Raw genomic sequence first — 12351 nt, forward strand, 5'->3', positions numbered from 1 at the left:
TCAATAGGCCAATCAATAGGCTGATCAATAGGCAGCCCATAACCATTCCCAGAATCGAAGCAAGGCTGGCTTCTCCGAAACGATGAACAACAGGCCTGCTTCATCAGCTCAGCAGCTAGGAAGGACGGAGCAGAGCCAAAAATCCAGGAGAAAAATGTTGTGCAAAATTGTTCATCTGTTACTGATTGGGAGACTGAGAGCTCAATTCAAACCACCCAATAAAACCGGCTTGGACGAGAATTTCCTGAATCCCAGATTAAGTGAATAAAGATGTTTCAGGAGTTCAGGGCCGCAGTTGGGTGGTTTGCACACAATTTGCTGTTGGTTTCACCCTTTGTTGCTTAATGAAGAACAGAAGGAGGATCTCCCATCTCATTCAACCAAGGGAAAAAATTATTTCTTCTAAATTTAAATTAATTTCCTGTTGCAGGCACGGCTCTGTTTATCTGACCTACACAGGGGCTCCATCTTGGATTGCAGCTCATTCTGCTCTGTGCAAGACACTCTTCCCCGCAGGGACTGCAGCGTCCCCAGGCTGGTGGCATTGAGTCAGCATGGCAGGGTTTTTGCAAGTGGAGTTCAGAGGCTGAAAAGTTAACAGTAAGAAGTGCTTTGAAAGCCACATCTCAGTTCTGAAGAAAAACCTGCAATTTTGCACACCCTGTGTGCATCCCCGACTCATTTGGGGAGCAGGTCCTTCCTCTCTGTACACCTCACTGCCACCAGAGTGCTCCCCAGTTGTGCCCTTGGAGGAAGCCCCAAGGAACGGTGGGTGCTCGGCTCGACTGTAAGGGCTGAGCAGCAGCCAGGTTCAGCGAGGAGCACATTCCACACCTCGCTCAGTGAGGAGCAGGGTCATTTTCTGCCCTTGCAGCATCTGATGTTGGAGAGCTGTTCTACCAGTGGGCTTGCACAACCCTGAAAATCACTTATTTTAATAAGCCTCTTATTCATGGTGAGGGAAAGGAGCCACGCTGTATGTACTGAAGTCTTTAGAAAGTTTCCAAGTCATGGCTACATCTCCTGCTCCTAAAGGCATCAGTCTATATCTACCTATCTTCCTCTCTCTCCATCATTTACCTCGCTAGTAAATGCTGAAGTCTCTTTACAAATTGTAGACCTTTAAATCACCTGGAGCTTGAATCATTCCTCTAAGTGGCATCACGTGTCTTGCTGGGACTTCAAGTTCTAATTAAGTGTGGAAAAGGGATGGAGATCCCTGGAGAAATCAGAGATCAAATTTTAAAGAAGGAAAACTAGATCAGAACAAAAGATAAAGAATCATCATGAGAAATTTCAGAAATAAAGAAACAGACTCTTCACTCAAGGGCACATCTCTCCAAGCCCTATGCTTGATTTTGCACAAAAATCTCTCCAGAATATTCCCCTTTGCAGAATTTCTGGGGAATATGACTTCTTAGGAGGAGTCCAAAGGCTCCAAGTACAAAAAAAGTTATTTGCAGACTATTTGCAGCCTTGGGTCTTCAATCATTACCACCATACTGTAAAATGTAGCTTGTCTAGATGGCGACCCAGGGAAAATATGACAGTAACTGTCAGCAGGAATATGATGGGTATGAACATCAAGGAGAGACATGCTTTCAGAGAGCCCCATGGGAGGATCAGCAGGAGTAATGGGATGTATGTGAGCAACAGCATATTTAGGCAGAATATCAGGAAACGTTTCCATCTCAGCTATTAGTTTTATTAGGAAAAGTCTCCCGTGGGAAACTGGAAGCTGCATCACTTGACTCACTCCAAGCTAAGCACTAGATAACATGAAGCAGAGAACAGGCGTGTATTGGCAGGGGCAGATGGCCCAGATGACCTAATGGTCTTTTCCGTCACTCAGATTACAATCTAGCCCGGGTAGAGGCTCTTCTCTCGTCTCCATCTGACTCAGGGTAATGACAGGCTGGAGAATAACATGTGAGTTTGTTCCAATGTTATTTTCCAGTTTCTCCATTTGAGGTCTCTGGGTAAAAGATGGGCTGTGGAGTGATCTCAACTGAAGTGACAATATTTCCCAGTCCTCTTGCCAGGTCCTCCTTCTTGCAGGGCTTGTGTGTTGGTGTCGGGGCTGCAGGGTGGCATGGGCCCTGAAGGCCAGGTCCTGGTTCAGAAATGGGTGCTTAGCAAAGGAGTGGAGGAAATAGAGATGCAAAGGCCATCCAGAAAAACTAGAAGATCCTCTCACCAGCTTTTGCCATCTGACATGTGGCTGCTCCAGAGTTGGTTATTGCTTTTTCTTGGTGGTTGCTGGTTTCCTGCGGAGGGATGGTGGGAGCAGCAGGAGATGCAGGATGTCTTGGTGCAGCCAAACAAGCAAAAGGGGCTGAATGACTCTTCCTGGTGCTCAGGGAAAGCACAGTTCTCCTGAGATGGAGCCAGAAGAGATCCAGGGATTCATCTCATCCCCGAAGGGAACCCTCTGGGGAAGGCTGTTCCTCTGAAAACAAAGCTCCTCAGACCTCCTGTCATGGTCCAAGCTGGCCAGAGGTGCACAGACTGCCACCTGCTTAGCTGATAAGGCACCTGTGCTGGGGTCCTCCTCTCTCCCCTGGGGTGGAGCTCAGGGTTTACCCTGGAGTGGGGACCTTCAAGCCCGTGGTAGTTCCCCATTCCATTACCCTTAACATCTGGGAGCAATATTCCTTCTTCTCATCTGACTTCACTCTTCCTCTCCTTCAAATCCCCTTTTTAAACTATTCTATCAAAAATCCGCCAGCCTCTGCCCTCCCAGCCTTCCCAGGCTGTCCCTCAGAGGACACAGGCCAACAACACAAGGCACAGACTCCAAAGCTGTTCAAAGCTGAGATGAAGCAAGCTGATGATCTACAAAATGGTTTGCACATCCTCAGCCCACCCCTCTCACTGCCACACGCAGAGCCAAGGGGGATGTGCAGGTAGATAGTAAAAGGCTCTGGGCTCACACTGGTGGCTCTGGAGCCCATCCAGCTCCTCTGTTGAAATCTCCCAGGTTGCCTTTGGCTTCACATGGCCTGGGTGTGACACCGGCCATCCAGCAATACAGCTCAAACAGGTACAACCAAGCTGGCCTTTCCATGCTTCTCCCATTGCAAAGTACTTAACTGAAGTTCACCTCTTAACATTAAAGATATTCCTAAGTGCTTTATTAGAGGGGCACCATAACCTCTTAAATACTTTGTTAACTAAGAGCCTTGACAGCTAGATGGGAAGTGTCCCCTTGAGATGTGCAGCGAGTGCATTCAGAGGAGAGTGTGCAAACCAAACATCCGATGTGGGGAAAGAAGGGCAGCACTCGCCAGAGCCATGCTCGCGGTGCAGTGTGGGACGCATGGGGATGCTGCTGCCGCCCCATCTCTCATCCATCCTAGGGCTGGGTGAGGATCCTGAGCTCTGCTAAGAAGCACACGCATAAATGCTGGAGCAAGAATTTTGGGAAACTTGGATGTTGCATTTCATTGACTCTTGTTGGCTACTTGAAAAATGGGACTTTAACTTTAATTTGGTTTCATCTCACTTTGCTGTCTAGTCTAGGAGCTGTCTGGAATTCTCTGCAGCTGGAGAAGAAAGGTGGATCCCTCCAAACGGCATGTCCTTTCAGTATTTCAGACACCTTTTCAGAGTGGGATGTACTGTCTCTGTCAACCCCATGATACCCTTCCCAGAATGCAAACTTGGGACTGCCTGTGATGCTTCCTAAAAAGTTCTCATTTTAGAAATACCTGATTTAATGCTATAGAAATCAACTGGAATGTTCTGTACTGTGCAAAGTGATGGTAAAGATTTTCTTTCCCAGTTGGAAACAACTGGGATGCTGCAAGCACAAGAACTGCATGGGTAAAGCTTGTTTATGGGATCAATGACAGCACAGAGTGGCTGACTGGGATGGGATAAAATCTTATCTAAAGAAAAACACAGATGGATACTACTTGTGGCACAGGAAGAAATCAAGCTGGAGGGATGAGGGGTCCATAGACACTGGAATACAGAAAAGCAGGGACACTTCAGTTGACATTTAATGATTGCTTGATATCAGATGTGCAGGCCACTTCTGTGATGATGGACCAGGGAAAACAGGGACTCTGGAGAGGGTTTAGGCTTCAGTTGAAACCCACATTACAGAAACTCCCACTGCTGCTGCAAGGCTGAATATGATCTTGATATGCACAAGCAGGGAATATCACAGAGGTGGCATTACTCCTGCACGTGATTTTCATCATCACCAAAATGGCACATTCAGCTCTAGTGCTTATGCTTGAGAGTGACACTGAAAACTTGGAAAGGACTCAAGAAAGAACTAGAAAATTATCCCAGGGCTAGAAATCATTCTCAGTGAGACTAATGGAACATGATCTGTTTAGTTTATCTAGTTTTTAAGAGGTGATTTAATCATGGTCTGTGAGAACTGATGTGGGGAAATACTTTGAGTGCAAAGGGGTCTTTAAGAGGGCAGACAAAGACCAAAAAAGATCCAGGGACTGGAAAGCAAAGCTGGTGGTTGTTGGGCTTGAGATAAAGTAACTATTTTTAACAGTGGGAATAACTGACTATCGGAACAAGGAACCCAGAGACGTGGTAAACTCTCCATCACATACAGCCTTGAAACGTAGACCAGCCACTCTTCTGTGAATATGTGAACTGAAACACAAGCTGTTGGTCTTGGTGAAGTTAGAAACGTGAATTTTCAGCTAAGAAAACCTGAAATGACCCATGGTGGCAAGAGAGAGATACTCCATCTTCATCACATGCTGACATGGTGGTAGGGCCAGGCTTAACTCCTACCGACATCTGTAAAAGCAGACAAGCACAAAGCTGCACTTGTTCTGCGTAAAGTCCTACCTGAGATTGCAAAACTTCTGCTATTTGAGTCTCCCTTTTCTGGTACATTCATCTGTGTTGATCCTTTCTTCTTTTGTCTCAATGCAATGCTCCTGGGAGCTCGTTCTGTACCTGGCAAATGTGAAAGAATACCTTCCTGCATCTGACTGATAGTTTGAAAGCATATTTTGAAAATGTATTTTTATGAGGAGAAAGCTTCTGGGAAGTTACCTACAACAAAACTTCCTGAAACAGGAGTGTCCTGGCTGGGCCTCATGGCAGTTCAGTGGCTCCTTCTCACATTCAGCACAGCTCACAGCTTCTCTGTCATGAACTGGCTGTAGCACTTCTCAACTCAGCCTGACAAGGACGATGTCATGAAGGTATCAAGGGCAGGATTTCATGAATGTGCAGACTGACACCTTTAGTGAGGATCCTGCCTTCACAACCCTTGGAGGAGGGTCTCCACATTTTCCTCAGCATGTAATAAAATTAATTTCCTCAGGCATTGCTCGGAGGCAGTCCCCAGGTCTCATTACTCCCAAACTCATTTTATTGCCCCATTTGGATATTTCTGTAATTCCCCTATGAGGCAGATCTAGAACAACAGCAGAAACAAATTTTATTCTAGTAAAGCAAAAGGTTAAGTTTTTCAGGACAAAACTGAAAATAAACTTGCTCAAAGAAAACATGAAACGATAAACCCATGCCTGAACTTCTCCTGACAATGTCTGTTCAATGGTCAGCAGAGGGGATGTTGGGCCCTGTAGATGCAGGTGCCAACAGGACAGCTCAGGTCTGCCTCCCTCTTTCCTTACACCTTCACTTTCTAACACACTTTCCTCAGGAACTCCCCCTTCCCAGTTATACTGGAGGGTTAGCAGATACGCTCAGACTCATTTAGAGAGTTTGCCCTCCTGCCTCTAGGAAGGCTCGGTATCATATCATATCTTTCATGGCTGCAGTGATGAAAACTATGCTGGACTGCAGCTGGAGCAGCAGAAGAGTCTTTTACAGGCTGCTTTCACCCAGGGTGAGTTAGTAGACTCACCACCTCTCCAGGCACGTTCTGCGGCATCACAACAACACATAGTTTCTAAATTAGGGAGACTGTCACTCCTGGGACATGCTGCAGGGGCTCCCAGGGCATTGCTGGATTATACTACAACAATTACAGCATACAAATAACGTAGCTTTGCTCCGTGGGTAGGGGGACCTTCTCCATGGCTCATGAGTCTAAGAAGGTCACAGCACTGCCAGGGTAAAATGTCTTCTGGTCAGTCAGATGAAGCTTTGTGTAGGTAGGTCTTTGCACCTCAAATGCCCTTTCTCTGATGTGAAAGGGCTCAGACAAGCTTCGTGGCAGGAAGGTTGTATCTGACACTGGCATGACTTAAACCGCAGGCTCCCCACACGGCAGCCAAGCTGGCCACCTCTCTGGTCGACTGCCCAGCAGGAAGGCTGCTGCAAATAGCAACTGTGGATGCTGGCACTCACTGGAGGACAGCACAAACATGCATCTGTGCCGTTTACTGGTTGCTATTCAGCACCCATCTTCCTCCTGTCTGTAAAGCTTCAGGTCCATCCAATCCATGAGCAGAAACCACCGCATGTGGCCAAGCAGCCCAGTCAGGCATTGTGGTGAATGAACAACAAATAAAAACTATTCTGAAAATAGTTTGAGGCTAAATATTGTTTGTCCAAGTTACTTGACTGAGACTCCTGAATGAAGAAGTCACTGGCAGGAACTGAGATCACCCTGGGAAGGATGCGGAAGAGAGTGAAATTCATGAGCTCCTTTGTCTCGCTGGACAATCGCAGCTTTCATCCTTGTCCAGTTGTGTTTCGAAATGTGTCTCATGCTTGAAGCCAGAGTGGATGCTTTGGTCAAACTATTTAGCACACTGAAATCCTGGGCTTAAACTGTACTGCTCAGCTCATTGCCACAGACAAGGTTTATCCAAGGCTGTTACCAAGGCTGTGAGGAGTCCTGGATCCTGATACAGAGGTGAAGAAACACAGCTGCATCCTTACACACCAATTTATGGGTCCTGGGAAGGACTAAGATCTTCTAAATGACTTCTCTGTGAAACTAGGAATATGTTGGGAACTAGGAGATGGAGCTGGAGCCTTCTCCCTAAACCAGCCCAACGCATTTTACCCATCCCTGGTTGCTTCCTACATATCTTTAATGAGCACTTTCTTGTAATGGGGCACTTGCAAAAAGATCTGTATTAGTTGGCTTGGAAGATGGTTCGTTATTATGATGCCCTAGGTCTGCCTGAACCTCACACCATGCCTCCTACTCAGGTGGCATTAATCTGTAAAGCAATCTCAATAATTTAGGGGAAATATGTGGGAAAATGCAGATGGGTTATTTGTCTCTGCAAAGTCTCTGATGACAAAGAACTAAAACTGAATGGCCTGCATGGGTCTCTGTATGGCATGTGGTATACAACCTCTGCTGATGGGTGTACGGGATTTGTGTGACACTGGAAAGTCCCTGTTGGACCCATGCTGGGACAGGATTCGTCTTCTTGCCCCTGGACCAGGACAGCTCTATTCACTGCCTCCCTTTTCTTTTTGAGGAGGTGCTTGGAGCTGTGGCCCACCCCTGGGCTGCATCTCTATCACAGAGAGGCACAGCAAGACCACTGGCTCCAGCATGAGCACTTCAGTGCTGTGCGGGCAAGGATCTAGCTGCCGAGGGTGTTTGTATATGTTTGTAGCTGAATGTGGATGGTCTTAATGCTGGGACATGGACACAGCACACACTTCCCTGTGTGTTTACTCCCTATCAATAAAGGGTTGCCCTCTCCATGGGGAGAGTGGAGGTTATCCTCACGGGCACATCCCTCAGTCCCATTGCTGAGACGTCCCATTAGCTGAGTGCTAACTGATGGGAAAATCCTGTAGGAGAAAACTGGAACAGGAGAGGTAATAGGAATATAAGAGACACCTCACTGGGTCAGAGCCACAGCCCATCTAGCCTGCATCTAGCAAGGGCAATGGGAGATGCTGGTTTGGGTGAGCCTTCTGCAGCCTAAGCACCTAATACTTTAGCATCCACAGCAGAAGGCACATCCCTGTCTGTTCCCTCTGATATTCCCTTGTGGACCTGCTGTCCATTAGCTGGTCTAATCCCTTTCTGACCATGCTGACAGCATCTCCCTCCACAGTCTCTTGTGGCAGTAAATTCCTGAGGTTTTACTCACTGCATGAAGAAATCTTTCCTTTTCTCTGTTTCAGAGTGATACCCTACCAGTTCCACTGACTGTCCCTAGTTCTTGTCCCTGGGATTTGATTTCATGTTCACCTGATTCACTACCTGATTTTGTAAACTTCAGTCACGTTCCTCCCAGTTTTCTCCTCTCCAAAATAATGAATCCCAACCTTCTCAGTGCCTCTTCACAAGACAACTGCTCCAGCCTCTTGCTCATTTTAATTGAATTGCCCTTCCTATATGAAAGTTAAAGCCTCCAGGTTTGTTTCTATCCTCTGTTTAGCTCTGGAAAAGATCTGGGGGATCTCTAGGGGCTGTAATTGTGGCTAATGAACATTCAGCTGCTTGGAAATATATCCTAAAAATATCAAATGCCTTGTTCATGGTGTTGGCTCTAGTCCTTCTGGATTTATAGTTTCTTTATAGAGTATTGCTCTTGCTCCAGCAACCTGTATTGGTCATTGAAGACATAAGTGACCTACTGCTAAAGGAAATCTCAGGAACTCTCTCAGCTCTGCAGAAAGAAAAGGCTGTTGTTTAACCTGAGGCTGAGGAACAGAAAAATTGTGAAGACAACCTCAGATTGAAGTCAAAAAATCTCACAGGCCAATGTCCCTAGTGGCTTACCGTAACCATATATTTATTTAACACTGGGCTGCATGTTGTCCTGGAGCCTTTGCAGGAGAACGGTCGTTGTGTCTCACCCTTCTTCCAGAGCTGTGTGGAGATCCCAAGTCTTTGCTTTGCAGAAGCACAGCTGTGCTCAAGAGTCTCTTCTCCAGCCTCACTGCAAAGTTTAAGCTGTGTCAAAGGAAGTTGTTTTTCAGAGTCAGGGTTGAAGGACAGATCTCTGATATATCAGCATGCAGTTTGTGTGGTTGCAATGGTCCATCAGGCCATCAGAAGGGCTTTGGGACAGAAAAAGCGGGCATTTATTTGTAAATTTTCTGGTCTCCTGAAATGTTCGCTGATGAGAGAATGAATAAAAACTATTTGCCAGGTTTCATCTGCTTCAGCTTCTGCAAAAGCATACACCTTGTGCACAACTGGATGGGGTAAGTTCATCTTGAGCACAGCATCAAGCTAAGCATCTCCCCAACTCTATGTTCATCCCACATCTTCTGCTCCTTCCTGACCCCATGTTTGTATGTCCCCACCCTCAGAAAGACCAAGTACAGCTTGCACTTGGCTCTTGAGCCTGGTGCCCACGGCCTGTGGCAGGTCTCCAGTGAGGATCCTGGTGGCAGGACACAGCTGGCCATCAGGCTCTGGTCCACTGCAATCAGCAGAGTGTGTGCAGGGAGCCATGGGGCAGGATGGGACGTGACCAGCATACAGGTGCCTGCTCTTTGCAGAAAACCAGGTGTGCAAGTAGCAGAGAGGAACCACTCCAGAGTGCAGGGACCATGGCACAGGGACTCACCTAATCAGGTGCTGCTCTCTCCTGCACGCTGGACCATGGCAGGCAAGCGTGGACATGGGGGCTCTCTCCTCCAGGGGAAGGAGGTGTCCTGCTGATCGCGACTCATGCAGAGTCCCTTTGCCATGGCCACAGATCCCAGGGAGGGTGGTGGGAGAGGAGACACCCATCTGCCCTGCTCCACTGCTCTGAGACCTCTGCATCCCACGTGGGTAGATGCAGGCCTGCCCTTGGCTGTCCCCAGGCAGATCCTGCGCAGCACCAGCAGGACACTGACCTCTCCCTGAAAAAGGCTGGACTCTGCGGTTTGTGCTTTGGGACCTGCTGACTCACACATCTGACTCACTCCAAGGCTGAATTTCCATTGCCCCAGGTTACTCCATTTTGCTAAGCAGTAAGTACCCCCCACCCACGGGGATCCTCTCCCTGTGGCAGGGAGGCTCTCAGCCCTGCAGCAGGAAGCAGCAGCTTTACTGAGTCAGCAAAGTGGCTGAGAAATGACAAATGGGTTCATGGTTTGGCTGCAGCATGCACAGAACAGAGCCCTTGCACACAGATATTGCCTGTACTTTCTACCTGCTCACTGGGCAGGGAAGCCCAGGAGGCCAACTCCAGCCTCCAGTGTTAGCCTCCAGGAGGACACTGCTTGGGACAGGAGCTGCCTGACTGTACCAAATTGCAGCTGCATGGCCTCAGCCCAGGGCTCCAGCCCTTGAGGCGCCTGTGGACCTGTCCAGTGGGTGCTCTGCTCCTAGCTGGCCACACGCATCACCAGTGGACCACCTGGCTAGTGCTGCCCAGTGCTGCAGACCAGCCTTTCTGCTTTTGCCTCCGGAATGGGGCACGTGGGGACGCACGGAGCAATTTGTGTCCCTCCTCGGGAAGGGATACAGAGTCTTGCCCAGGTGGTAAAAGGGGCTGTGAGATGCAGAGCTCAGGAGGAAAGCAGAGACCAGAACGAGTGTGTGCCAGGTCAGAGCCTGGTAAAAGTGGCTCATCTTGCCTTACGATTTCCAGTACACTCTATGCTTCAAAGCCCATCTCTCCAGAGATCTCTCACCCCTAGAGAGATGCACAATCCTCCAGGAAGGTGTCCCTCTGACAGGTCCCTGTGCTGGCTGCAAGGTGTGAGAATCTGCTCTTGCCTTTGGGTGCAAGAAGAGGATCTGCCCTGGCCCAGGGAGAGCAGGACGGGCCCTTCATTTGTCCCTGCCGGTCCCAGGAAGGGGGTCTTCTCAGTCCAGCTTTGCTCCCAGCCCGTGCTACAGCACTGCTGAAGCAGCAAACCCAAAGGCAGGCTGGCTCATACCTAGCTGGTTGGAGTTAAGTGGTGGGGATCTCTGGGACATTCGCTGTCCCCCAGAGCCTTCTGTGCCTGCCCTGGCATCTGCTTGCCCATGCTTCCTTGCAGTTTATTGGTCAAAATCCCCACCAGATCCCACTAAAATAGAGAAGCTCTGTGCTGTCCCTGGGGTCTGGACAGGCTGGCGGCTCTCCTGGGAGGATGACCAAATGCTCACCATCCATCTGTTGCGTCCATGCCTGCCCTGCCCTGTAGAAGGTCAGTCCCAGCTGGCAGGTCAGGGCAAACAGCAGAAGGTCTCTCAACTTCTATAGAGAAGAAGACTCCTGGTTCACAGCTCCCTCCCCAAGTGACCCAGATCGACAAGCACGGGTTTCAATTTCTTCTGCTAACCCACTATGGTTACCTCTGTCTTACCCATACTATGTCCCACCCAGGGTAGTCTTATCCACACAAACATTTAAGCAATTGTTGCTACAGAGAAGATGTCCAGCACTGACTCCTGAGGGATTACATGGCCCTTAGGGTCCAGCACCCTGGCAGGGCCATGGCAGGATATGCCTCTAGCTCCAAATGAGAGCCCTCGTCTTCAGGGATGGGGAGTTTGGATGGTGTGGTTGAAGCTGAAATCACTTATCATGACTGAACCACTTTCTTCTTCTGGAGGTTCCCCATCCCAGGAGATCGGGCTAGATCAAGGTCTCTGGTTTTCACCCAGATGTGTCCACTCACTGACCCTCTACATAAAAGAGCCCACCAGAACATGTGCCATTCTTCATCCTTTGCAGCTGGAGTAACAGACCTCCCAAGGTCAATTCACAGGCTCGATTAGAAATGCTATCTCAGTCACATAATCAGCCAACATTTTTTCTGGAGCTTTGCAAGGTCCTGGAAACCTTTTGCCACCCTATTTCTGAGTCTCCCCTCCATCTTCCACATGGTGCAGATGTCTGGGAGGTACAGAGGAGGTGCTGCTGGTGTTTTTCCCAGAGGGTGACTGTTTCTGGGTACCATGCCTTAGAACTGAGCACACTGTGCAGCCGGTGCAGTGCTACTGTTGCCCTGAGCCAGCTCTGGCGGGGTGGGGGGTGTGTGAGGAGAGGGCTAAAACAGTCAGAGGACTAAAACATTTCCCTTGAAAAGAGCTCTGTGACAGACAGACCTCTTCCAGGCCTGCCCTGTCCAGAGAGACCCCAGAATAAATATCCCCAAGGCACTGAGCCCCAGGGGAAAGAGGAGCAGGAGCAGGGAGTGGGACCAGGCGGGTGCGCTCAGCCCCACACACAGGGCAGACACACAGATCCATGCTGTCGACAGAGCCAAAAATAACTCCAGTATCTCTATTTAATGTCATTTAGAAAAACCTCCCTCTCTGAAATGGTGAGCTTCCCCAAAGACAGATCAATATTTATAAATGCTGTGACTTCCGTGACCTGGTGATTTATACGGGAACGGGGTCGGGCAGGGTTGCTGCAAGCCCAGCCTGGTCCATGTGCATTAACAGTGTCAGTCGGCTTCGCTGTGCCCCAGAGGAGCAGGACGGGCTGGGGCAGCCGGAGGAGGAGGGCTGGGCTGTGCAGGGAGGCTGCTGGGCAGGAG

The sequence above is a fragment of the Strix aluco genome, chromosome 22 (genome assembly GCF_031877795.1).
Source record: "Strix aluco isolate bStrAlu1 chromosome 22, bStrAlu1.hap1, whole genome shotgun sequence".
In the NCBI taxonomy this organism is placed as follows: domain Eukaryota; kingdom Metazoa; phylum Chordata; class Aves; order Strigiformes; family Strigidae; genus Strix; species Strix aluco.